At 39.2% G+C, this 26039-nt stretch overlaps 1 protein-coding gene across 9 annotated transcripts in view; it reads left to right on the top strand.

Moving 5' to 3' along the window:
• The window catches only part of TANC2 (tetratricopeptide repeat, ankyrin repeat and coiled-coil containing 2), a 151229-nt gene that overhangs the window by 338 nt on the left and 124852 nt on the right, over window positions 1-26039 (top strand). For 5 of the 9 annotated variants that reach the window (XM_074557742.1, XM_074557740.1, XM_074557741.1 and 2 more), the window contains exons 1-2: window positions 116-267; window positions 23476-23538. The gene's annotated coding sequence lies outside the window, so the exon portion shown is untranslated. Of the gene's footprint in view, window positions 1-115; window positions 268-419; window positions 860-947; window positions 1333-16660; window positions 16684-23475; window positions 23539-26039 lie in introns of those variants that run through there. The other 4 variants (XM_074557735.1, XM_074557736.1, XM_074557738.1 and 1 more) reach the window with 4 other exon arrangements.

The following is a 26039-nucleotide window of genomic DNA, read 5'->3' as shown; positions in this document are numbered from 1 at the left end:
AGGAAAGCGGCAGGGGAGGAGCGGCGGCTCCCCCGAGGAGGCCGCGGCGGGCGCGGAGGGACGGACGGGCGGACGGACGGACGGGCGGAGGGGGCGCTGTAGCGGGCGGGCGGTGAAGGAGCCGCCGAGGAGGGGCGAGACCGGCCGCCCCCCGTCCCCTCCCATTCGGGCGCGCGCTCGCCGCGGCGGCGGCGGCTCCCGGCGATGCGGTGAGGAGGGAGGCGCAGCCGCGCTCTGTGAGGGGCCGCCGGGAGCCTCCCGCGCCAGGTAAGGAGCAGCGGAGCGCCGGGCGAGGGGCGCGGGTGGGACACGGACGGGGACACACCGTGAGGGGGCAACGCCCGGCGGTCGTGAGGAGGGGGCTGGAGGGGGGAGATCGCGATCCCCGCCACGCCCCTCCCGCGGGCGGGGGACGGGGCCGAGGGCACCGCAACAACAGCGCTGGGGCGGGGGGCTCCTCCCCGCGCTTCCCGGGCAGGGGAAGCCGGCGCTGTCGGTGCCTCGCTCATTCGATTGGGATGCGGCGGCGGCGAGCGCCGGGAAAGGCGGGGTCGGCGCGAGCAGCGAGTTGCCCCAAAATTCTATTTCTTCAGTGAGAAACTGACTGTTTTGTTGGCGAAGGAAACCGACCGTTTTGTTTGAGGGGAAAGCGGCGCGCGGGGGTCAGCGATGGGCGCTTTTTCCGCCCCATCCATCCCCTCGGGCCCGGCGGAGGCTGCAGCGAGGCCGCGTCCCTCGCGCCGCGTTTAGCGGGAGGTGCCGCAGGTACCGCGCACGTGATGCGGGCGCTCACCGGGCTCGCCCCCGCCGCTGCGGGCGCCGCGAGGGTTAAACCCGCTCCGTGCGCGCCCTCGGAGCGGTGAGTAAGGCGTGCGGAGCCCAATGACACACGCTGTGGCTCTCCGTTACACGCGTGGGTTGGTCGGTGGGGGCTAAAATGCAAAAAAGCAATGCGAGATGATGATGATGATGATGATGATGAGGCAGACGGCGCTCGGATGGGTGTTTGGGATGGAAAAGGCGGATTCTCATCGCTGTTTGTGTTGGGAAGTTGCGGCGAGCTGGTTTAGGCAGTGATGGAGCGGTGTGGGTTTTGGGCTTTTATCAAGGTGGAAATAGTGCAAGGAAAATGAAATAGCTGGAGAAGTTAAATAAATTATGGAGGCTAATTAGCGCTGCAACATAGCTGCGGTATTGGAGCGAAGGCAAATCAATGTTGGATTGGGAGGAGAAGAAGAAATACTGCAAGAGTGCTGTGGATGGAGAGCAGCAACATGGCCAGGAGACCCTGCCCAGGCTGGAGCGTGGAATGATTCCTGCAGAATGCTGAAGGTTGTTGTTTTCCTTATTTAATCTTCGGAATTTAATTTCCAAACCTGCGCCTGGGAACATCCGTTCCTAAGGCGTGAATAAAACAGGAAAAAGGAGCTGGTGTAATAAGTGCCTTTTGGTGAGAATGTTTTTGAAGAGGATTTGCTGGGTACGGTCACATGAGGCTTTTTACTGTGTGGTGAGAGACACCTTAGATTATGGGCAGTTGGTGTGGAGGAATGTTTACTTATTAAATGCATGATAGACCTATGGTTGAATGAAAAAAATACAATATATTGCCATTGGTCATAATCAAAATCTCATTTTTTCACTGCAAACAAACCGTTGGTGGAAAGACAGCAGCAATGCTTAGGCAAAGACTATCTTAGCCAGTTTGAGGTCTGTGGCTTTTAGGACTCTTGGGCTTCTAAGAAAATAAACAAACTAGAGTTGTGCTTCTTTTCTGTAGTGACTCATCCTACACAGTGAAAGACTGTATTCCAAATTTACCCCAGTTCCATTGGAGTGGCAGGGTTGTATCCTGTTTGGATCTCTGCTGTGGCCATGGGATGTTGGAGCATGCCGGCCTGCAATGTAGACTTGTAATTACCGTGTGAATTACTGCTTACATATTCAGGGTAGCTGGATGACTAATATAATTTTATAAAATAAACTCCTTATCAGTATTGATTGCCTTGTAGCAATTCCTCTCGTTTTCATCTTTCTGTCTTTTCCATCGGTTTTCCCATGATCCTGTGTGAGCTCCTGGGTTGTTTTAAATTTCAGGTTGCATGCACTAGATTTACTTTCAGCTAAACCTTTAGAAATACCAGTGATATATATATGTTAATGTTGAGAAATCCATGAGCATACCTGTTATGTGCAGGGAATTTTTGCAAGATGAATTTTTTAATACATTACAGGCAAGCATCCCTAACTTCCTGCTTGCAAATTCTCGCTTATTAATATTAATGACCATAAATGCAAATGGTTGAAGGCCCAAATATGTATCATGCACAGCATTATGCACTGTTTACTCTTGAGTTTTGCAGGTGTAAGTTTATATGTAATTCCAGAAGAGCACTTTGATGCCAGGCCTGCTTGTGACACATTTATGTTATTTATGCTGTGTATTCATTAGTTTATAGTCTTGGATTTTGTTTCATTTCAGGATGCTTGTTAAAATTCATAGTAGTATATCTTACTTTTTTGTTAGACTGCAGAAGAAAAACAATAAGAGGGACGCCAGAAAACTGGAACAACCCCTTGGTACATGAAAAACAAAAAAATGGACCTGTGACTCTCCAAAATTTGTGCATGGTTTTTCTCATTGGAAAAAGAGAAGGATTATGTCCTTTCTTAGGTTTCATCAAGATTTCCCTTTTCTAGAGGTGGTTAAACATGAGATCAGCTGAGAGCCTGCTAACACCTGTAATCCCATATTATGCACTATTAAAAAAAAAAAAATCTTTTGCTTTGAAATTGTTTCAAAAGCAAAACCCTTGTTTCTTGTCCCTTTGATGTATAAACATTGATTCTTTCAACTTTTTGAGGATGAATTTTCTTTCGAGCACAATGGTTATTTCCTTTGACAAGGTAATTTCCTTTGCCATCCAGACAGGCAGACGGCTTTGGGTGTTGTTTCTTGATGAGGTTAGGCGGATTTTAAGAAGCTGTGCTGAATCACTGTCCTGTTCTCCCACCCTCAGTGTCCTGTGCTGCGTTGAACTTTAGAGCAATGTTGTGTGAATGACAGCTTTTGTTTATTTTGTGGAGTTAATTTCAGATCAGCGAGCTGAACTTCACCTGTGGAGTCTGAAAGTGGCAGGAGGAGGATGCAGGGGTGGGAAATGGAGTGGCTGGGTTTGTCCTTTCTGAGCTCTCTGAATGGCTGATTCCAGTTGGGAATTTGTGTCTGGAGTGTTGCACAAAGCCTTAAAATGGCTCCTTTTGGTGTACAACAAGCGAGTGGTTTATATTTAATATTCCACAGATTCTCATAGATTTGCAGCCTTTGTTACGTCATTGGTTATAACCCTTGCAGTCAGCCTGATGGGTAATTTCAGGTTTTGTGCTTTGTTTCCAATGTGATAACAAGCGAGTGGTTTATATTTAATATTCCACAGATTCTCATAGATTTGCAGCCTTTGTTACGTCATTGGTTATAACCCTTGCAGTCAGCCTGATAGGTAATTTCAGGTTTTGTGCTTTGTTTCCAATGTGATAAAGGTGTGCCCACCTCTAGGAGTTCCTCCAGCACCCACAGGACTGTGAAGCTCTGTGGTGACACAGGACATGGTGACATTGCCACTGAGGGAGTTAAGGTTACCATGGTCATCACTGCTAACAGAACTGGGCCCGCTGGTTATTTTTGACTCTTGCAGTTCAAGTCTTTGACCAACACGTGGCCCTGTGTGAGGAAAATTCCGACTGTGAGGAAAATTAGCTCCAGCCAACCCAGAGTGGCACCTTCATTTTAACTGGAAAGTGGAGCACGTGCCTGTTGCACTCGCTGCAGATAAATCAGTGTGCTCGGAGCTCGCTGCACCTGGAAATACTTGATCCGGTGAACTGGGTCATTTGTCTCTGGCTTATTTGCCAGCTGGATTTTTATGAGCTTGGAAAAAACTAAATTCTAGTTATGTTCCTTAGAATGGTTCCAGTCCCATTGTATGGGGCTAAAATGCAGTTGTTTGTTTTACGTTAATTTAAAAAGTGATTACTTTAAATGCAAACTCTACGTTACTTAGAGGAAATAGCGCTTGTTTTGTAGACTTATTTGAAAGGGAAAAACTGGGAATTTAGACCCTTGTGAAGCTGTCCCATCCCTGGGTTCTTCAAGTTTCCACTTCAGCAGCCTGTGATGAAAGGATCTAGTTTAGCAGGGATGCTGGACACATTGAAGAGGAATTTGGCATGGAATTGCCTGTGGGATTCTGAGGAGAGAGCAGAAGTTATTTTACTAGGTTGTGAATAAAGGTGCTGTATGTTCTGGGTGCTGTGGTAGTGGGACTGTGGAGTTTCAGCTCCTCAGGAAGAGAAATCTTTCAATAATCTGTTGAGTCCCCTGAGCAGCCTGGCTTTCTTCCTGGGTAGCTTTTATTCCCTGTCCTTCCAAAATTCATCAAATAACAGAATTTGTACTGTGGCATGAGAAACTCTATCTTGAAAAATACTCTGTAAGAGAGCATTAATTAGTAATGATAAAACATAAAACTCTATCTTGAAAAATACTCTGTAAGAAAGCATTAATTAGTAATGATAAAACATAAAAAGTACCGTGTGCTTCTTTGACTCAGCTTTGGGTTTGTGCCATGTTGCGTCATTATTTGATTTTGAAGGAATCATTACTTATTCATGGCTTTTATAAAATCTTTGTAATAGTTGGGTTTCTATGTATTCTGCATCAAGCAAACTTTGCTTCCTTAGTAATTTTTATAACACTTTGGCAAAGTATTCTGCATCAAGCATATGTATTCTGCATCAAGCAAACTTTGCTCTAAGTTTTGCTTCCTTAGTAATTTTTATAACACTTCGGCAAAGTTTTCTCCTGCTCTGAGCGCAGGGCTTATTTTCTAAAAAATTTTGCTTTTTCGAACTTAAAATTTGAGCAGATTTTTTTTGTTTTTGCTCTTCCTCTCCCATCCATCCTGCTGCATGGTAGAGATGGGGATTATTTAGCTTTCCTGAAGAAGTAACCTGAGGTAGGAATCCTTAAGGGCCGGTTTGGCAGAGGCAGATGCAGATACTTGAGGAACACACACAGGATCCTGGTGAGTTCATGTTACTGTTCCCACACAGGCAGGCCCCTGCATGCTGAGGGTGATGCTGTGTGAGCTGATGGCAGGGAAGTCATCTGGGAGAGTGCTGCTGGCATCAGTAATGAAGGGAGCAATGAATCATGCATGTTGACATTTCAGCTCCTACCAGTGTTTGTTATTTATTTTTTTGTTATTTATATATTTATGTATTATATTATTTATTTATTTTAGTATTATTATAGTATTTATAATTAATAATTTATTTATATTTATATTTAAATATATTTATAATTAATAATTTATTATAAAAATACTAGTAAAATACTAGTAAAAATACTATATATAAATACTAATATATAGTATTTATAATTAATAATTTATTTATTATATTTATTTTATTATTATTATAGTATTTATAATTAACAATTTATTTATTATTATATTTATATTTATGGTTAAATATATTTATAATATATATTTATAATATATATTTATAATTAATGATTTATTATAAAAATACTAGTAAAAATACTATATAATATTAGTATTATATAAATACTAATATATAGTATTTATAATTAATAATTTATTATTATATTTATATTTATATTTAAATTTAAATATATTTATATTTATAATTTATTATAAAAATACTAGTAAAATACTAGTAAAAATACTATATAATATTAGTATTATATAAATACTAATATATAGTATTTATAATTAATTTTTTATTATATTTATATTTAAATATATTTATAATTAATAATTTATTATAAAAATACTAGTAAAATACTAGTAAAAATACTATATAATATTAGTATTATATAAATACTAATATATAGTATTTATAATTAATAATTTATTTATTATTATATTTATTTTATTATTATTATAGTATAATATTTTATAATATTATAGTATTATATACTATGTATTTTGTTATTTATATATTTATGTTTTTATATATTTTTGTTATTTATATATTTATGTTATTTATATAATTTTTGTTATTTATATATTTATGTTATTTATATATTTTTTTGTTATTTATATATTTATGTAAAGAACATATTTGCCACCGAAGGAGCATCTTCCTGAGCATCTGGGAGCTCTGCAGGGTGAGGGCAGCCTTGCTGTGGATTTCACTGCTTGGCTGCAGAGGGGATTTGTTGTGAGAGATCTTTTCAGCCACACAATTCCAGACTCTTGGAGCAACTTGTTGCTCATTAATTGTTCACTTGTACTTAATGAGGACAAATCCAGTGGTATGTCCGGAGTGGAGGGCCTGGGCTGGATGAATGATCCTTTCTTGCGCCACAAGCAGTTCCATTCATGGCGCCCCATTTCTCACAAGTTACTCAGAAGTCATCTGATGAGCGTTTGTGCCCTCACTGTGCCCATCAAAGCGGAGCCGGCTGAAAGCTGCGTTTGTTCCTCTGTGCATTCCCAAATACCAAAAATGTGTCTGCCATTATCCCCCAGCCTTGCCAGAGCTTGGGAGGATGGAGACAAACCTTCTTGCTGCTCTTTCCTTGAGTTCTTCATTCATAAATTTGTCATGATTTCTTTTAAAATAGATCGCATGTGAGACAGCAGAGGTCTGCTTGTTGTTTGAAATTATTTGTCTTTATATCCAGATTTCCATATGTCCTGGTTTTCTGCCATTGACTTTTCAGAGATCAGATTTGCACATTTCCAGTGTGTAACGGTTGAAGCTCATATCACACCACTAATGAAATTCAGCTGACTACTTGAACTACATCTTTTACCCTCATCTGCAGGGAATAATTTTAAGATTAAAATACAGAATAGCTTCACAGTTGAGGAAAAATCCCCAAATAACAATGAATAGGATAAATCCATCAGTTTTCTCACTTTATTGGTGAATATTAAATTGTCTTATTTTTACTTACATCAGCTATAATTGCTAACTATGGTTGAATTACTTGAACTACCCTCATCTGCAGTGAATAATTTTAAGATTAAAATATAGAATAGCTTCACAGTTGAGGAAAAATTCCCAAATAACAATGAATAGGATAAATCCATCAATTTTCTCACTTTATTGGTGAATATTCAATTGTCTTATTTTTACTTACATCAGCTATAATTGCTAATTATGGTTGAATTACTTGAACTACCCTCATCTGCAGTGAATAATTTTAAGAATAAAATACAGAATAGCTTCACAGTTGAGGAAAAATTCCCAAATAACAATGAATAGGATAAATCCATCAGTTTTCTCACTTTATTGGTGAATATTCAATTGTCTTATTTTTACTTACATCAGCTATAATTGCTAATTATGGTTGAATTACTTGAACTACCCTCATCTGCAGGGAATAATTTTAAGGTTAAAATACAGAATAGCTTGACAGTTGAGGAAAAATTCCCAAATAACAATGAATAGGATAAATCCATCAATTTTCTCACTTTATTGGTGAATATTCATTTGTCTTATTTTTACTTACATCAGTTATAATTCTTAATTATGGTTGAATTACTTGAACTACCCTCATCTGCAGGGAATAATTTTAAGATTAAAATACAGAATAGCTTCACAGTTGAGGAAAATTTCCCCAATAACAATGAATAGGATAAATCCATCAATTTTCTCACTTTATTGGTGAATATTCAATTGTCTTATTTTTACTTATATCAGCTATAATTGCTAATTATGGTTGAATTGCAGTGATCTCAAATTTAAGATTTGTAATGATCTCATTAATGAAAGAAGTATTTTGGATAAGTGAATTGTTATTTGCAGTACAAGTTACACTGGGTATTTGTTATTAATTAAGAAGTGTGAGAAAAGAGATAGTTAATTTGTATTTTATGATGGGGAGTTTCTTATTTACTTACTTTCTTTCTAAGTATTTTGGGTATTTATTTGATTTTCCCCTTCATGCCTGTACGATTTCCATGGCAGGTACAATAATGTTTGAGAGATTGCTGCTGTTTTTCTGTGTTCAGATAATTTTAGCAAAACGCTTTTACAAAGCAATCAGTAGGAAACACCTCTGCTGCAATTTATATTTTTTATATGCCTTAATGAGTAAGTCTTGTATATGGGTGTAAGTGGTTTCCTCCTTTTTTTGTGTTTTCTGTGTGTGTGCAGATTTTGCTGGTTTATCCCAGCTTGCAGGCTCTGGTGTTCTTCATGTGACTTTATTTTTATGATATGTGCAGGATGATCTGGGTTGTGGCAGGTATTCTGTGTGTGTAGCTGTGTGCTGCTTCCTTCATGTTACTTTCTGTATAAGTTGGAGTCTAATGCTGATTATCTTTCCCAGCAGCATTTGCAGTTCCACATAATCTTAGTTTAATCGATAATTTATATTTTATAGAGGGATAAATTCCCCATTTTCTTGCTTAATGGGTTTTTCTCCTCTTACTCAAACGATTTTCCTATTTAATTTTCAGTCTATTAGAAGACCTCAACTCAGTTTCCTGCTGCTTCACCCTGTTGTTAGTATGAGATACTCATCTCCACAGTTAGAATTTCTGTGTTTGATTGAAATCTTTCTCAGCAGCTTTTCATTGGCACCAGCCTTTGCTTAATACCTGCATGGGGGCCATGGCATCCCCTTGTTTCTTTGCCTTCAGGAGTGGGGATTTAGCGTAAAAGGCACCATGAAAGAAAAAATTATTGTTCTTTGGGAGATGGATCCACAAGTGCCCGCCCTCTTTCTCTCCATTCTGTGTTGTAATCTTTGCTCTCTGGCTGCCATACACGTAAAGTCCCAGCTCTCAGGCTGTCCCAGCTCTCGGCTGTCCGGGGGATTCCATACCTTCTCTCTCTCTCTGTTTGGCTGCAGCGTTGTTCTTCCCTCTCTGCTGGGGCTCTTCTCCTTTCTCTGCAGCACAGTCCTTTCTCTCTTCTCAGGGGCTCCTCTTGGGCTCTTGACCCACCCCTATTTATCTCAGTAATACAACATATATTCAGGCCCCCACATTTCCCCCTTTTCTTTTAACAATTATACGATTATAATATACACACAGTTCCAGCTCTCAGGCTGCCTCTTCTATAGTCCCAGCTCTCTGGCTGCCATACACGTAAAGTCCCAGCTCTCAGGCTGATACTCCAAAGTCCCAGCTCTCAGGCTGTCACAGCTCTCGGCTGTCCGGGGGATTCCATACCTTCCTCTCTGTTTGGCTGCAGCGTTGTTCTTCCCTCTCTGCTGGGGCTCTTCTTCTATCTTCTCAGGGGCTCCTCTTGGGCTCTCGACCCACCCCTATTTATCTCAGTTACCCTCACAAGCCACAGCTGTTGCCCAACTAAGGACCCTGCAGCTGCAGCTCGTTTGGAGTAACTTAGACACACTCTGATCTCACAATACAACATGTATTCAGGCCCCCACAATTCTGGTAATACCATCTCTGTCTTGATTTGGAGAAAGTGCAGAAGCTGTGGTGCTGACAGCATCAGTGCTGCTCCACCTCCTCAGCAGAGGTGGAAGGGACCATCTGGCACCGTGTGGGCAGCAGTTATCCCAAAAAGTAATGACAGTAGGAGTTCTTGCCAGTTACAAGTTGTGATCGCAGGCCAAATGGTGTCATTCTAAATCAGCATACGTTTTCAAAGGGAAGGAGATGCAAGTATTTATTTTTGCCAACTCGAGAGGTATTTTCAGTCACGGGGGGCTCTGCTGGGGTTTTAGTTGCTGGCATTTGAGAGAAAGTGTGAGGGGAGTAAGTCAGACGAGTGTGGCTGTGATGCCTGCTAGACCAGCTCCTAGGCACTAAAAAAAATTGGCTTTTTTTTGGTATTATGTAAGCCTCAACTTGATGAATCCATGAAACTGGGGAATTTTTTTTTTGAAGGCTATATAATGGTCTGTTGATTTGATTTAGACTTTACCCAATTGGGACTGAAGATCTCAGTCTTTGGCACTATTAACTAGTCTTGAACAAATTGCTGCTCTAAAATTAGAGAAACTTTGTAATGAGCTGCAAAACTCTCTGTCTTGCTTTGTGAATCACTTCGGCGTGGTGGTATTTTTGTGGTATTTTAGTTTGAAAAGTTGGATGTGGCATAATCAGGAGTGCTGTGCAGTGGCTGCAGAGCTGGTTAGCAGGTTGCTTGGTAACCTGATGGAGGAATTGAGAGTAAAACCTGTGGATGGCATTGGCTTTCAAGGTGCTGCAGGGATAGGAAGGAAATATTACATTCAAATGGGTCTTGACAAAATTAGAAGCTTGGAGTATGAGCAGATTAAGTTGTCAGCGTTTATTCGGAATAAAAATGGTCAGCACTGTAAATAAAATTGAAAATTGAAAAATATCATTTGCATGTACACAAAGCAAGGGAAATTTAGGAGGTTCTTGTTGTAGACTTGCTCAGACTCTGTCAATACTTTGGGTGAGTGTGGAGAAAATTTTTTTTTTGAAGGCTATATAATGGTCTGTTGATTTGATTTAGACTTTACCCAATTGGGACTGAAGATCTCAGTCTTTGGCGCTATTAACTAGCCTTGAACAAATTGCTGCTCTAAAATTAGAGAAACTTTGTAATGAGCTGCAAAACTCTCTGTCTTGCTTTGTGAATCACTTCAGTGTGGTGGTATTTTTGTGGTATTTTTGTTGGAAAAGTTGGATGTGGCATAATCAGGAGTGCTGTACAGTGGCTGCAGAGCTGGTTAGCAGGTTGCTTGGTAACCTGATGGAGGAATTGAGAGTAAAACCTGTGGATGGCATTGGCTTTCAAGGTGCTGCAGGGATAGGAAGGAAATATTACATTCACATGGGTCTTGACAAAATTAGAAGCTTGGAGTGTGAGCAGTTTAATTTGTCAGCGTTTATTTAGAATAAAAATGGTCAGCACTATAAATAAAATTGAAAAATATCATTTGCATGTACACAGAGCAAGGGAAATTTAGGAGGTTCTTGTTGTAGACTTGCTCAGACTCTGTCAATACTTTGGGTGAGTGTGGAGGAAATTTTTCTGCACAGACCCAGACAGGCTTTCAAAGAGGGCTTTGGTCTTCATCAGATTTTCTGGGCAGATGCTTTCCTGTCAATGTACATTGTACATTGTCTCAGCACAGGGCTGCAGGAATCCTCATAACCTGGCTAAGCTTTGCTTTGGACTCTGATTTTGCTGATTTCTTTGTGTGGTGGTTTTGTTGTTTTGATTTTGGGTTTTTTAAGCTGATTCTGCCTCTTGTAAATGTCCAGAAGCTCAGTTTACCAAATCTGGTCAATAAAGATTCTGTCCAAGCCTGCTGAGTACACCCCCAGTCCTTGCACTGAGTCAGTTTTCCATGTTGTGTTACTGTAGTTTGGACCTTTGGGAGTAGAAATCTGAGTTGAAATTGGTGGATGCGTGTGCAGATTTTTTAAGTGAGTTAACAAATGCCGTTTTTTAAGTGTGTGGTTGTTTAATCTGTTTACCAAATTATTTCTCTTAAGAAATACAGTTTGTCAGATATTCCATTTTGGAATAGTCACCTTAATTAGTTAATTTTTTGTGGCAAATTTCAGCACTCACCTAAACCAGATCCATGGTATGGCTGATGTAACTGTAGACAGTGTGTTCTCTAATGTTGCTTGGTTACAATTAAAATTTTGTGCTTAGAAAGCCATTATAATAAACTTTTGCATTGCTTTTGTCCTTGCAGAGCTGAAAAAGCAGATCAGGCCCTACAAGGAGCTGGCTGTCACCTTTACTGGTGACAAGTAAATGTCTTTTTGCCTAGTCAAGGTTTTTTACTCCAGCATAACCACTAAAAATCAGATGCAAATAAACATCCTTCATAAATGGAGGCAAAAGAAAAACCTTTCCAAGTTTGGATGAAACAATCTTTAAGGGATGATTAAATCGTGTAACATAAGCTGGTTATCTGAAAACTGAGGAACCATGCAAAGCTACCAAGTGATGAGTTCGTTTTTATGTACCGGGTTGCTCTGAAACCGAGGAAAACCAATGTAATATTCAGAATAACGTCAGTATTAATGATTGCCTGTTGAGCTGTGGGTGCACTGGAGCCGGGTGTGGGTGTGGGTGTTTATTTTCCCTTCTCAGATGTCACATTGTGCCACCTGTGCTCTGGTGTCTGAGGGCGCGAGCGCTGGCTGCACCGCGCGGCTCTGGAATTCGGGCAGCACAAACCTCTCCTGTCGAGCATCTCTGCCATAAATCCCCAGATTTATATCTGCTGGCACTTTGCTCATGGTCTATACACTTGTGCTGAACTTCTGTGCACAGCAATCCACATTCAAGAAGTGTCTTTCTGTATTGTATTAAGAGCTTATCCATATGCTTCAGGCTTGCAGTGCAGGAAGTCTGCTGGCAGCAGGCCTGCTATTCCATATTCTGAGCTCTGGCTCTCAGTGAATAGCTAGGAAAAAAAAAAAAAAACCCAACTATAAATCACGACAAGTTGCTGACTGACTGATTTCTAGATAAGTTTTTCAAGAAAATGGGAATAAATATTAATATTGTGTGTAAGAAAGGATGCGGCGCGGGGCTGGTTGGGGTGTAAACTGCAGGATGGGATTAAAAGGAATTACAAAATTGTTGTGTAGGATGTCTGTTTGTATTTTTAAGATGCTCTGTAACGCATCATTCACATCAAATATAACTAGAGAGAGCCCAGGAAAAAGCACTCTGTGTCCATTCTCCCTCTTGAAAAATCCTGAGTTTTCATTCCTGGTGTCAAGTTGTTCTATCTGAAGCGCTTGTGCTAGTTGGATTTGATCTGATTTTTTAAAAAAATATTAAACAGAAACAGTAGATGATTATTGAAAGTGTAACTACTTCATAAAATTGAATTTCATTATTTTCTTCCAAATAAAAAAACACTTAAAATATTAGTCACTTCACTTACATGTTTAATGTGCCTAATTTGATGGAAAGATGAAATATTTATATCTGTTTGCCTTTTAGATAAAGGAAATTATCTCCAGATTTCATATTGTGTTACTTGTGTACTTCTGGGAATTCTAGATTTTCCTTGAGGAGATGGATTGTATCTTTATGCAGCTTGCTAGCAGATATTTTACTAAATAATAATAAACTAAATTCTTACATATTTTCCCAAATAATATGCAGAAATACTGTAGGCAAAAATGTGGGAATATCATAAGAAAGCTCCAGAAAGAACCTGCTATTTTTTCAACTGTGTTTTGTTTGTTTTCCTCCAAAAAGTTGGTTTTACCCAGTATAGATATCAGATGACGAGATTTGCACGTTGCTCATTAGAGGAACATCAGCTTGGTTTTCCTTCCTTTATTTGTGCTCTTCCTCTTCCTCATCCTGCTGTTGTTTTAAATGTTAATGTTTTAAACCGTTATTAAAAGTTTGTGAAAGTGTTTCTACCTTACACGTGTGTGGCAATAAAGGAAAAATGTGTGGGAAATAATTCTTCTTGCAAAGGGCAGCGGCCTGTGCTGGTGAGCAGGACTTGGCAGTGTCACCTTCAAAACACCCTTGGCCTGAGCAAATCTGCTTCTCCTTCGTCCTGTGAGCTTCCCAAAAAGATGTCAGGTCATCCTCCCTATTATTTAAAAGTCCTTTTTATGGGATCTCCGGCTTCTGCTCTGTGCTTTTCAGTAGGCTGAAAAGAAATCTTTTTTGGGATGGCAATCTCTGTTTTTTTCCAGCATTCTTGGATGCTTTTCCCTCCTGAGTTGTCCTGCTTGTCAGGATGACCCTGTGTGTGACAATAATGTTATTTTCTTTGTTCCCATGGGTTGTTCCTGCAGATGCAGGTCTGTAAATATCACATTTCTCACTATTGCCTTGTGCATCCTGAGGGTGAAGGAAGATGAGCCAGTAAATTATTGGAGAACTCAGGTAGTGAAGATGACATTGAGGGAAGAGAGCAGCAAGGAGATGTTTCTGAGCTTGTAAATGTGTTTCCTGAATAGATAATTGCATGTAAATAAATATCTGGGATAGGCTGGTGGGAAGAGTAACTGAAAAGTGGTGAACTTAGTAAGAATATATTCTGAAAAACCTGTGTGAAAAAGGCTCCCAATCTCCTAATGGAGCATTTAGAGAGAACAAAAGCTCATCTGGAGATTGAGACTGACTTGGTTGAGTGATTTAGAAGTCAAACAGGATTTTGACACATTTATACCTGTGCTATAAATGCCAGTCCACATCCCTTAGAACAGAACAGATCGCTGCACTCGGGGTGACTTGCTATCAAGGCTGGATCAGTGTGCAGCTGCTTTTTCTCCTTGAATGCACATATGCTGCCCTTTCAGGGCACCTTGGATCAAAGGCTTTAAAAATTATCATTATTATTTCCAAATAAACGCGAGGAAAGGAGTTTTAAATTTCATTTGATGCGCTTTTCCCAAGAATTGTGCATTATCTATGTGGGGCAGTGGTGGGTGCTGCTGAGACTGGGCTGTCAGGAATGCAGTTTTGTGTTTTTCTGATGAAAACTGCCTGGTGTTACAGATGCATTTATCTTATCTGCAGGGCAGGCAGGCTTGAGACTGAATTGGAATGCGAATTAGCATTATTTTTCTACACACCCTCACAGTAAAGGTTACAGGTCACCTTTTGCTCTAAGCAGCATCTTCTCAGTGGGTGTTTAGTGGATTTTCACATTTAATTATTAATTAATTTAATTATTATTTAATTAAATAAATTAAAAAATTAAAATTAAAATTATTATTAATTAAATAATTATTATTAATTGAGTATTGGAAGCTGGTAAATCCTCATTAATTTTTTTCCCCCCAAGTTCTTCTGAATTTACCATGTTGTTTATGTGTATTTGTAATAAGGTCTTTGGGACTTGGTGTCTTGTTGACTTCAACCTTTAATAGAGAATTTTAGATGGTTTCCCTTTTTCTAACAATTTGATAGAGTCCTTAAAAAATTCTATGTGTATGTGTTTATAGCCATAATTTATATTCTGCAGTAGTCTGGAAAAATGTAGCAAGAGTACATTTAGGGAGGGCAAAGTAGCATTTCTGAGCTGGCAGTGGGGAATGGGGTAAATTACTCTTCAGTATTAGACATTAATCTGTCTAATTGCTGCCTGAGTTTCCTACAGATGTTTTACAGCAAGCTAATAAAATGTGCCCTGACACAAATGATTTTATACAAACAAACATAATTGAGAGTGAAAGAGAAGGGGTGTTGTTAATAATACTGAAATTCATTCCTTATCTTCCTCTTTTCATTACTTCAGGGGTGTAGTTATTTTAAGTTTGCTTACATAGATTCAACTAAGCATTCCAATTTACTGTGTAAATTGGAGTGTGTGAGTGCTTAAAGCAGGTGGAGCTGGTAGCAAAAACAGCCTGTGAAAAATTCTTTCCTGAGCATGGTGACAGATCTTTTTAATTAACTGTTGCAGTAGTCATATTATAGTAATTTTGCAGCAGTAATAACTTCCTAGAAGGATTTCAAGTTCGGAATCTAATTCTCTGCTGTCAAATTACCCAGAACTAACACAGAATCTGTATTATATGTCACATATTGATACATGATTCAAGCTGTGTTGGGAAGGAGGAAGCCTCTTTATCCTGGTGCAAGTGGAAGAATCCTTGTTTTTCCTGATAGGGCAGCATTGGGACTACAACAAAACCACACTGTCTGTGCCTGTGTGTATTAGTGTATTAAAAGTAATTATTATATTTATATAATAATATAGTTAAAGTATAATTATATAATAATATAGTATATATTATATTATAATATATTATAATATTAATTATAATAATAGTATATACTATATAATATAATAATAATATAATAATAAAATAATAATATAATATTATATAATATATAATATTATATAATAATATAATAATAGTATATATTATACTATACTATAATATATTATTATATTAATTATAATATTTTAATAATTTATATTATATTAAATATAATATAATTAATTATTAATTATAATATTATAATATTATAATATTATAATATTTGTATATAATATAATTATGTTATATACAAAAAGTCACTCATGAGCATTACAATATTATAATGTTATAATATTTGTATATAATATAATTATATTATATACAAAAAGTCACTCTGCTTTTAACAGCAGAGACCTTAGCTTGACACTGAAGGAGTAATTTTAGGTTCAGTGTTGACTCAGTTGAGATTTTCTTAGTTTAGTTCCTTTTTGTGGGCATTGTTGCTCTGTGAATCTCTCCTGCAGGAGCAGCAGAGGAAATGCATTTCCTATTCCCGGAAAACCAAAGGCAAACACTTGCTGGGAGGAGGAAGAGTTTTGGGTTTTTTCTGCAGGTTTCATTTACTGTAATCCTAATTGCCTGGGCTTTATAGAGCAGAGAAATGATTTCTTAGTTAGCAGCTTTCCTATGTTTTCCCTTAGTATTTTAATAGTTTCACCTTAAAGGAGTTTTTGAGATCTGTATCAGTTGTTATGGAGGGATGTCGTAGTGGTTTGGTTAATAGAAACAAACTTGTAAATAAAGTAGACCAAGAAACTTTCTGAAGAGTCGCTGTTGTTCTGTTTCATTTGTTTTGTGGAAGATATTTTAGAGCTGAGGAAGACTTGACACAGGACATGGCTTGGGTAGCAAAGGGATGATGGAGTACAGAGGAGCTGTGTAGCAGGGAAGGAAATGCATTTTAAACCCAATTATTTGGAAAAGGGTGAGTGAAGCACGGATTTCAAGTGGAATATATGTATGTACATGGTACGTACCAAGCTTGTCTCTCAGCGTGATGCCCTTTAAATCCTGGCTGGGAGTGAGGTCACGCTGCTTTCCGTGTGTTTTTTGGTGCCTGTGTTCATCTCCTTGCCTTGGAGGAGTTGCATAAATTAAATTTTGCAACCCTGGCAGGGGTTGCTGAGCTGGGGAGTTGCTCCCATCTTGTGTTCAGGAGGGATTTATTCACGGGCCTTGTGATCTCTAAAGGTGAACCAGTTAAATGGCTGCCTCACACAGCTGGGCAGCAGGGATTATGAATATTGCTTTAATAGGAGAGCCCGAAAGCTGAGAGCAGAGATTTTCCTCCTTTGCTTTCCTTGTGTGTGTTTATAGAGCATAAAAGCTCTCTGGTAGCTGAGGAAATGCCTTTTTTTAGATTTGTGTTAAGGCTATCCTGAAGTGGTTTCTGCCCTTATCATTTGCATTATTTGGCTTTCAAAGCAATGAACTTTGGAAAACATGCTATCCATACTTAATTTAGATGTAAGATAATCCAATATAGCTACAAGTTTCTGAACATTTAACTATTTTTCATGTTTCTGACTCATTCTTGCTCAAGAAAAAAGCCTTTTTGATACGGGTGGTGGTGCAGCCATGCAATTGCTGTATTTGCTGGAACGCATCTTGATGTCAGAAATGTTTTTCTGCAGAACTCGCCTGAGGAAATTTCAGACCATTGTTTCTTAATAGACATTGTTTCACATTATAATAAAGGTGAATCAGGCATTTTGGCTGTGTTGGCTACAGCAGGGGAGACAATGGGCTGCTGTTTGAGGCCGAGACCAATGAATGGGGAATGTAACCAACGGGGTTACTTCAGACAGCGTGTTTAAACTATGAGTTATAAATGAAGCCATTGTGCGAGTACATTTGAAATTACAGCACATAGCAGGCTTCAGAAGAATTCAGTGTTGTATACACGAGCTCCACTCCACACTGTCCTCCTCAGCTAACAGCACAATCAGGAGTTCATGGTTTCATCCCACAGCCAGCAGCGAAAATGGAGATATGCAGAGTTACAGTTCTGGCAAAAACAACTGTAGTTCCTCAGTGTGATGCAAATGAGAACTGAAAGCCCAGTGGGATTTTTTGTTTTTTTTTTTTTAACAGGAAAAATCAGCTAACCATAGAGCAAGCTGTTCGGGGTCCAAAAAGGGAATCAAAGCACCAAGTCCGCAAAGCCTTGAGGAGATAAAACAGTAGCAGGCAGAAAACATTCATAGTGAGAGAGCCAGAGTGAGCTGAGCACTTCCCAAATCCAAGGCTGAGTTACTCTCAATGTGACTCCTGAAAACTACATTAGTACAGCTTAGGAAGTTGGCTTTGAGTACCAAGTACCCTCTTGGTTTGGGGTTTTAGCTGCTCCCCCATTTTCAGCTTCAGTAAAACTTTGGCAGTGATGGGTGACATTATTCCATAAAGTTGCATAACTACAAAAACAAACTGATTTTTAAAATTGTATCTATAGTCTGTCCTGTGGAGGAAATCTAATGGCTCCTGGAGATGGAAGAGTATTGTATTTATAATTATATTATATTATATTGTATTGTATTTATAATACATATAAAAATGTATTTTCCCCTACATTTGGAATGCAAATGTAGGCATGTATTATCCTCAATAACTTACGTCATCATTCACTGAGGCAAAACCCAAATCCCGTCCATTTCTTGGCATTGAGGAGCATACACAACCAAGGAAAACAACAAAAATAACTGGCTTGCTTTCCTTCTGGAGCCTACAGTATTGGAATACTTGAAATGAAAACCAGTCAAGGAATAATCAACAACACTCACTCACACTTGTTCTCCCTCTAAAGCCATCGAGCAGATTTGCTGGTAAGAGTAGCATGACCCAAGACTTACACTTACTTATTTATTGCTCCTTTCTGCTGTGGCACCACCACAAACTCCTACATTGCTCCAGCAGTCTCTGTCTGCCAGAGTTATTAAAATAAGATGTTAATTAGAGTGTGAAAATACGAGAGGTGAGGGCTGGGGACCACCAGGTACCATAAAACAGCAACAGCTCCTGTCCCCAGATTGCTGGGGAAAAGGTGGTAAATAGGTGAGTTTGTAAATTTTGATAAACGTGATTAAGATGCTGAAAAATGCAAATCCTTCATGAATAGGTTGGAACTATTTGTGAGCAGAAAATAAAATGGGAGCTCCTTATAATTGCAATGTAAAAGCAGGAGTCTGAGTTGGGAAGAGCAGAGTGTGGATGTCGTCTGCATTTAACACACAGGGTGGGGTTAAGATGCTGAAAAATGCAAATCCTTCATGAATACATTGGAACTGTTTGTGAGCAGAAAATAAAATGGGAGCTCCTTATAATTGCAATGTAAAAGCAGGAGTCTGAGTTGTGAAGAGCAGAGTGTGGATGTCGTCTACATTTAACACACAGGGTGGGGTTTTTTTTTAAGGCATACGTGATAAGCAAAAAAAATCTTAATTCAAATCATGGTCAGTTTTCTGATTTTTTAATTTTTTTTTTTCATTATTCCATTGAGGTCTGGATGCTTTCCCGTAGTTATTTAGAGTGATGATCATGAAGAAACTGTTGCCAACCTTAAAATATGGTAGAGTGGATGCTTGTTTAATACTTTTGAAAATCAGCCAAGAGTTATCTAATTCTGGACTGGAGTGTTATGTTGTATGGTTTTATTTGTGGAATTCTTGATTTATCAATGGTCTGCTTTCCTGTGTAATGAACTGTGTAAGTGCAGTCATTATGCATGGCAACATATGATTCAAATCTTACTTTTAATTAGAGAATATGAGGTTAAAAAGACAAACTCTTTGCCAAGATGGAAACATGAGACTTTTTTTCCAGATTAGTCCCCAGTAAAATTAGGTCAGTCGTAGTTACATGACAATAATTTAAAGAATGCTGTCATTTTCCTGATCTTTGATTTGTTACATGACAGACATCATTAAAACCCGCATTTTGCTTAAAAATTAATTTATGCAAGTTAGAACTGAAATCAAGATTATTTTTAGTCAGCATGTATTTTGTTTCCAGCATGTATATATGTGCAAAGAATTTCAACTGTGATTTGATTTGATTTTAGAACACCATCCAGGCTTGCTCAATTTATACCAGCTGGTGCATCTGACAGCCAAAACTAGAAAAATAACTGCATTTAAAGATGGAAATCCCTATTCATGAGAGCATTTTAGAGCCTTTGCTTTCCAGCAGGACTGGTTGAGCAGCATGTTCTGATCATTGGGGTAGTTTTGGTTTTCAAAGACAGATGGCCATTGTGTTTAATGTCTGTGTATTAATGTTCTGTTGATAAAAGTATGAGTAAGTTGCTAATTTCTCTGGGAAAATATAATTAAACTGTTGAGATCAGGATACATGTGACCTTTGCTATGTTTGCTCCAGAGGCTTCAGATTCAATTAGCTTTTCAAAATTGCTGTGAATTTTTATTTTACCTGCTTGTTTGTATTGAGGGGGAAAAGGTTCCTTTGTTTACTCTAGTATGAATAGAAAACTAGTCTTAGTTCAGCCTTTTATTTGGATGTTTCTCAGTACTAATGTTCAGTATTTTCAAATATAGCATGAGTGGTATTCAGCTCAAGATATCTCAAGACATTTTCTCAAACTTGTTGCTGTGAAATCAAACATTCTGGTGTGATTTCTGACTATGTAGTCAAGTTTCCATGGAGGCAGCTTTTCTGGTTTCTGCCTCGAATCCTTAAGCTTTAATTTTTATTTTTTCCTTCATGGATTTTAGCCTGACAGGGAAATACTGCAGCTACAACGTGTGCTAGTTGGTGATTTGTGTGTTTAATCAAGAGGGAATGATTCTAAAAGCGATTCTCTGCCACCAAAGCTGTTTGTGTATTAGTCTCTAAATGTATTTGTTGTGATACAACATGTCAGAATTCATAACTTCCTTACAGTTCAACAGCAGAATTTACAAATATAATTAGAGGGTTAACGGCATTTAAAGAATTAAAGCGCTTTAATGACATTCAGGTTTTATTGACAACCCACTGATATCTGCTGCATTCACATAAAGATTTTTAATGCAACCCTGTGAGCAGATAAAAGCTCTGCTGTTTAAAAGCTCAGTGCAGAGCAGACTCACTGGATCTGCCCATGGAGTGCAGATGGGGAGTTCCTGATGGGGTGGAAGTGTTTGTCTGCAGCTCACACAGCACAGGCCATTCCTGCTCTTTGTTTTACAGGGTATCACGTTCAGAGCTCTATTAAGAAGATAGATGGCAGCACGCCGAAACATTTATAAGGATTTATTTTTAGTTATTCCGCGGGTGTTTTCAGTTTTCCAAAAATTGTAACGTTGCTTCTTTTGAAAAAAAAAATTACTCACTCACCTGAGGTGTTTGCAAGTACCCGGATTTGGACTGTTTAAAAGAATTGTGGAGAAGGCCAGATATTTATTTTAAGATCTGTTTTTTCTTTTGTTTGTAGGATCTAAGGAATAGAGGGGTTTTTTTGAGAATCATAGAATCCCAGAATGGTTTGGGGTGAAATGGACCTTAAAGTTCATCCAGTTTCACACCAAACCATGGGCAGGGACAGCTTTTACTAGACCAGGTTGCTCTTGATGTCCATCCTGGCTTTGGACATTTTCAGGGATGGGGCGGCCACAGCTGCTCTGGGCACCCTGTGCCAGGGCCTGCCCACCCTCACAGGGAGTGATTTCTGCCCAATATTTGATTTAACCCTGCCCTCCTTCACCTGAAGGCCATCCTCCCCTTGTTCTGTCACAGAAAAACCCTCTCTAGGGACTGAAATCACGTGAAGTGATATCTGATAAAAGCCGGTTTGGGTTTAGGTTCCATGCTGGTCTTGTGATCCATGTGATTGGACACTGAAGGATTTGTGGCTTATCCGGTTTTTGGCTGTTTGAGGGGCCTGGAAAGGCCCGGGGTGGCCTTGGGGCAGCCCGCGTATCGAAGGACGAGAAGAGGCTTCAGTTCTTCTTTCGGTTTTTATGTTTATTAATTGTTTATCTAAAAGATTTTCTTTCAGCCGAACAGAGATCTGCTCAGCAGCCAGCCATGGGCACACTGTCTGCCCTCCCGGGCAGCCACGTATCTTTATACCCATTGTGACGTGTACAATATTTATCATTTTTCCCCAATACCATTTATTCTTATTACTCGGTGCACTTTCAGTAATAACCAATCCAAAAGTGCCACCATCACCAAAGAAGATGGAGAGAGAAGAAGAAGAAGAAGGAGGACAGGACACACCCCAATTCCTCCATCTTACTTCTCTAAACCCCCCTGTACATAAATCCTAAACCCTGTTTCTCACCCTCTAATTAACCAATCCCTTCACCATTCACCCCGGTGAGGCCCTCATCCTTGTCGTCTCCTGTGCAGGACCAAAGTGCAGCCACCAGACACTTCTGGAACATTCCAGGACTCCCGAGCCCCCCAAGGTGGTCTCGGTGGCTCAGCACCTCAGCACTGAGATCCTGAGATCCGACAGTGGCTGAGCCTTTCTGAGCAGAGCTTCTGCCAAAGGCTGAATGCTTGGGCCTTCAGGAGATTTGGGGCACAGTTTGTACAGGCCAGGAGGAGAATTGGAAACAGGAGCATCCTCTGACAAAGCAGCAGAATGGGACAGAGCCCATTCTAAGGTTTTGTGTGGGACCTGGGGTCTCTGATGTTCCTCCCATAAATGTTTCCCCTTAGTCCTGCAGGATGAGTTTCCTTGGGAGCTCTTTACTTGGTTGGCTGAAGGAAACCTCCCTGCTCCCATGGAAAGGCTCTGCTGGTTGCTAACTCTTCATTTCTTTTCCCAGAGAAATGAGAAATTGAAAGCAGGGAGGTAATTGGCAGCCCTGAGAAATAAAATAGGGGTTTTAGATTAATTTATAGAATGTTTTAGTTTTACATGCAAAAGTATTAATCTAAGGCCATAGGAGAAGTTGCTGTTAGAGTTCTGGGAGCACCATGAATCCCAAGGAAAGCTGTCAATGACTTCTCTTGCAGGAGAACAAAACACCTGACTGGTGCAGTTGAACACTTTACTTTGCAAATACAGGGTGGCCTCAATTTACTTTGATTCCTTTTTGTTTGTTGGTTGGGTGACAAATGAAATGTGTCTCTATTGCCTTCTACTCGCTGGTTCTCAAATGAGATTTCTAAAACAATAGATTGGTGAAGGCTGTAATGCAATATCGTCAGCACAAATAAAACACAGGCTGGGAATAAAATAGCTGCTGTCATCTTTTTCAGTAAGTGGCAAGATCTATTTCTTGTGGCTTTTCGTTGATGAACTTCGTGTTCTAAGTACGTGATGACAGAGCAAAGGGCCAAGTACTGAATCCTTGATTTAGTGCTGGATCCCTCTTGGGAATTATGTTTATTTAAGGGTTGAATTTAAAAAAAAAAACATGGTGGGGAGGTTGTAGGCTTTTAGCAGAGCTTGGTAGGATGAAGGGAAATATACTTGTTAAATCATGTATTATATGATGTGTGTCAAAGGGCAGTATATCTGCTTTTTTTCTCTTCCCATTTGAAAAGTGGTGAGGAGGAAAAGGCAGGTGACCAAAAATAGCATTGATTAACGGCAATTTAAAAGCAGGAGCATTCGTTTTTTAAGTGTAAGAAAGAAGAGTGGGGTCTGCCTGATGCTTACACAGTAATTTGCTGGAAAAGTTGTGGGTTTATTCCTGGGATGGGATTATTGTAGCTCTGTGTGTGAAGATGCCACTAAATTCTGCTGCATTTCTTTGTCTTCCAGGACTTGCAGTGAATGGAGGAGGACACTTCTAGCTAAAGATTTAACTTGCCTAAAGATATCAAGGTAAGAAAATTTTTTTCTGCCTACAATCCCATGTGTTCTTTGCAGGAGTAATTTAATTATTTAGAGTTGCAGTTGTCTTCTGTTGTTTCTTTGTTGATGTGTGATCTCCTGGAAATGTCCAGGACTTGGGGCAGCCTGGGATAACCAAAGGTGTCCCTGCCATGGCTGGGGTGGCACTGGGTGAACTTTCAAGTCCATTCCAGCTTTGGCCATTTTATGATTCCAGCTTGTAGGAAATGCCCTAAAATTTGTTTCAAGGCAGAGCTTGTGCCACAGTTTATTTCAAGCTTAGATACCTGTTTCCTTGCTTGTTGATGGAGGCTAGATGAGTTACTAGTAATATTTAAAACCAAAGCAATAATTTTTACTATTTTTAATTTTTTAATTTTTAATTTTTTAATTTTTTAATTATTATTAAATTTTAATAATGTTATGAGCAACACAGAAGACACTAAAAGCACCACAGGTGAATTGATGAAAGTGAGGTGATGGCATTTCTAGCTTTTCTTTGGTTGTCGTTCTTCTCCAAGGCTGGATAATTATGACGTTGTATATGGAGAATGGAAGTGTCCTTTGGGAATTCAGCCTGTATCATTAATCTAGAATTAGAAACCAGGTTATGCAAAATGACAAAGCCTGGTTCGAAATTAAATTTCCTGAAATTCAAGGTCATCCCATTTTCATGTTGAGGTGAGAACTGACTTTTGGCTTTCTCCTAGTGAGCGATTGCATTATTTTCTGCGTTAAATGTCAACACTTCAGTATTGCTGCAGAAATCTTTTTCCCAGGAAAGCAAATTCAAATGTTGACCAAAACCTTATGGTTACAGAGTCTATTAGTTGGTATTCTGCCAGCCACAGACTTTGAGTGAGCATAATCCCCCACAGACTCATCAAGAAATTGGTGTGGCCACGTTCACCTTCGGGCCGTTGTTGGGAATATTATTTTGTTACGCTCTCAGATTTGCTTTTTAACTGGAGCTTCAGCAGCTGCTTCTTTTGATAAAATAAAAGCAGGGATTGAGGCCAACCTCCTGCTTCCTTGGAGACATTACACTGACCTCCTGCACACGTTTTTCCAGTGGGAATGCTGTTAGGTGCTTCAGGGGTGTGTTTTTATGTATTTCTGTCAAAGATAGTTGGAGAAGCAAAGACAGTGGGGTCATATGAGGAGGACAGGAGGCAGCACAAGTGCAGGGGCTCCAGGATTATTATCTGTGCAGGATTTGTAGGAAAAATCCTGTCCAGAAATCTCCAAATATTTTGTTTAACAGTGGACTGGCAGATTGGCTTTCATGTCAGGCCCCCCATGTTCAGTCTTTTGTGGGGAAACATAACATCAAACAATTAATTTCGTTGTTCTAAACCCATTAGAGAACTCTGTTTAATAAACTCTTAATTGCTTAAAGACCTCTAATTGGTGGGGTTTAGTGCATTTAATACCTTTGGTGTTTTTGTATTTCCAAATAATGCTAGAAGTTCTTGGCAAGCTTGCTAGGTCACAGCAGTGCTGTTTTCATTCCTAAAGTTCCTGGAAATATTTAATCTCTAAACTTAATCTCTCAATTCTGCTCCTGTGTGTTTAAATGTGGACCAAGCTTATAAATATATATTTCCTTAGACTTCAATGTTGTTGTAGTCAGTTATTCCCACTTGTGTGGTGAGGCAGAGTTTAATGGATTTGATGGTCATGGAGTTCATGGAGCTCCTGCCACTTGTCAAGAAATTGGTCTTATTGGAAAAAACACAGAATTCTAATCTTAAGATATACATTTAATAGCTGCTCATGCTGACATGCACAAAATTTGCCAGCAGTGTTTGTACGACTCACTGGACATCAAACACTCCTTTGAACAAGAGCTTAGCTCTGCTAATCAGCTTTATATAAAATAAAATTTTATTTTTAGTGGGGTGATCAGAGAGGAGGAGAATACAGGGATCTGGTGGTATATAGGCATAAAAATTCGCTTTGATTTTGTCATTCTGTGTCTGACACACAATATCTCTATAAAAAGAAGCAGAAGTTACTTCTATGGGCTGTAATAATGTGTAGCCACCAGAAAATCGAGGTGGTTTTTGCAGCCTGTCTACAAACTCTGTTTTAAGATTAAAAAAACACTGAAATAGGCCTTAGTCATCCCAAAGGATTTAATGAGATGTCTCTGACTTGCTCAAGCTTAGCATTTTGTGTCAGTTTGCAGCTTGCAGAGCTCAGTCTGCCTCTGCCCCCTCCACTTTGTGGTTTTTCCCTCATCATATTTGTACTACTGCCTCCTCATGCTCCGGAAAGTTATTACTGTTTGTGAATTTCACTGAAATTTGGATTTGTTAGAAGATCAGGCAACATGTGTCAGAGCGTCTGGACATAAACCAGGAGATTTTTGAGCTGTTTTTTCTAAAAATGCTGCATGGAGATGATATCATTTTTATTCATCTGCTGATCCTGTTTGGAGACTTGTGCTCATGCAGTGTCTTCAATTTGTTTGGTGAACTTACAAATGG

Source organism: Zonotrichia albicollis, chromosome 23 (assembly GCF_047830755.1).
Source record: "Zonotrichia albicollis isolate bZonAlb1 chromosome 23, bZonAlb1.hap1, whole genome shotgun sequence".
Lineage (NCBI taxonomy): Eukaryota > Metazoa > Chordata > Aves > Passeriformes > Passerellidae > Zonotrichia > Zonotrichia albicollis.
This window is presented reverse-complemented; position numbering and strand designations above follow the sequence as displayed.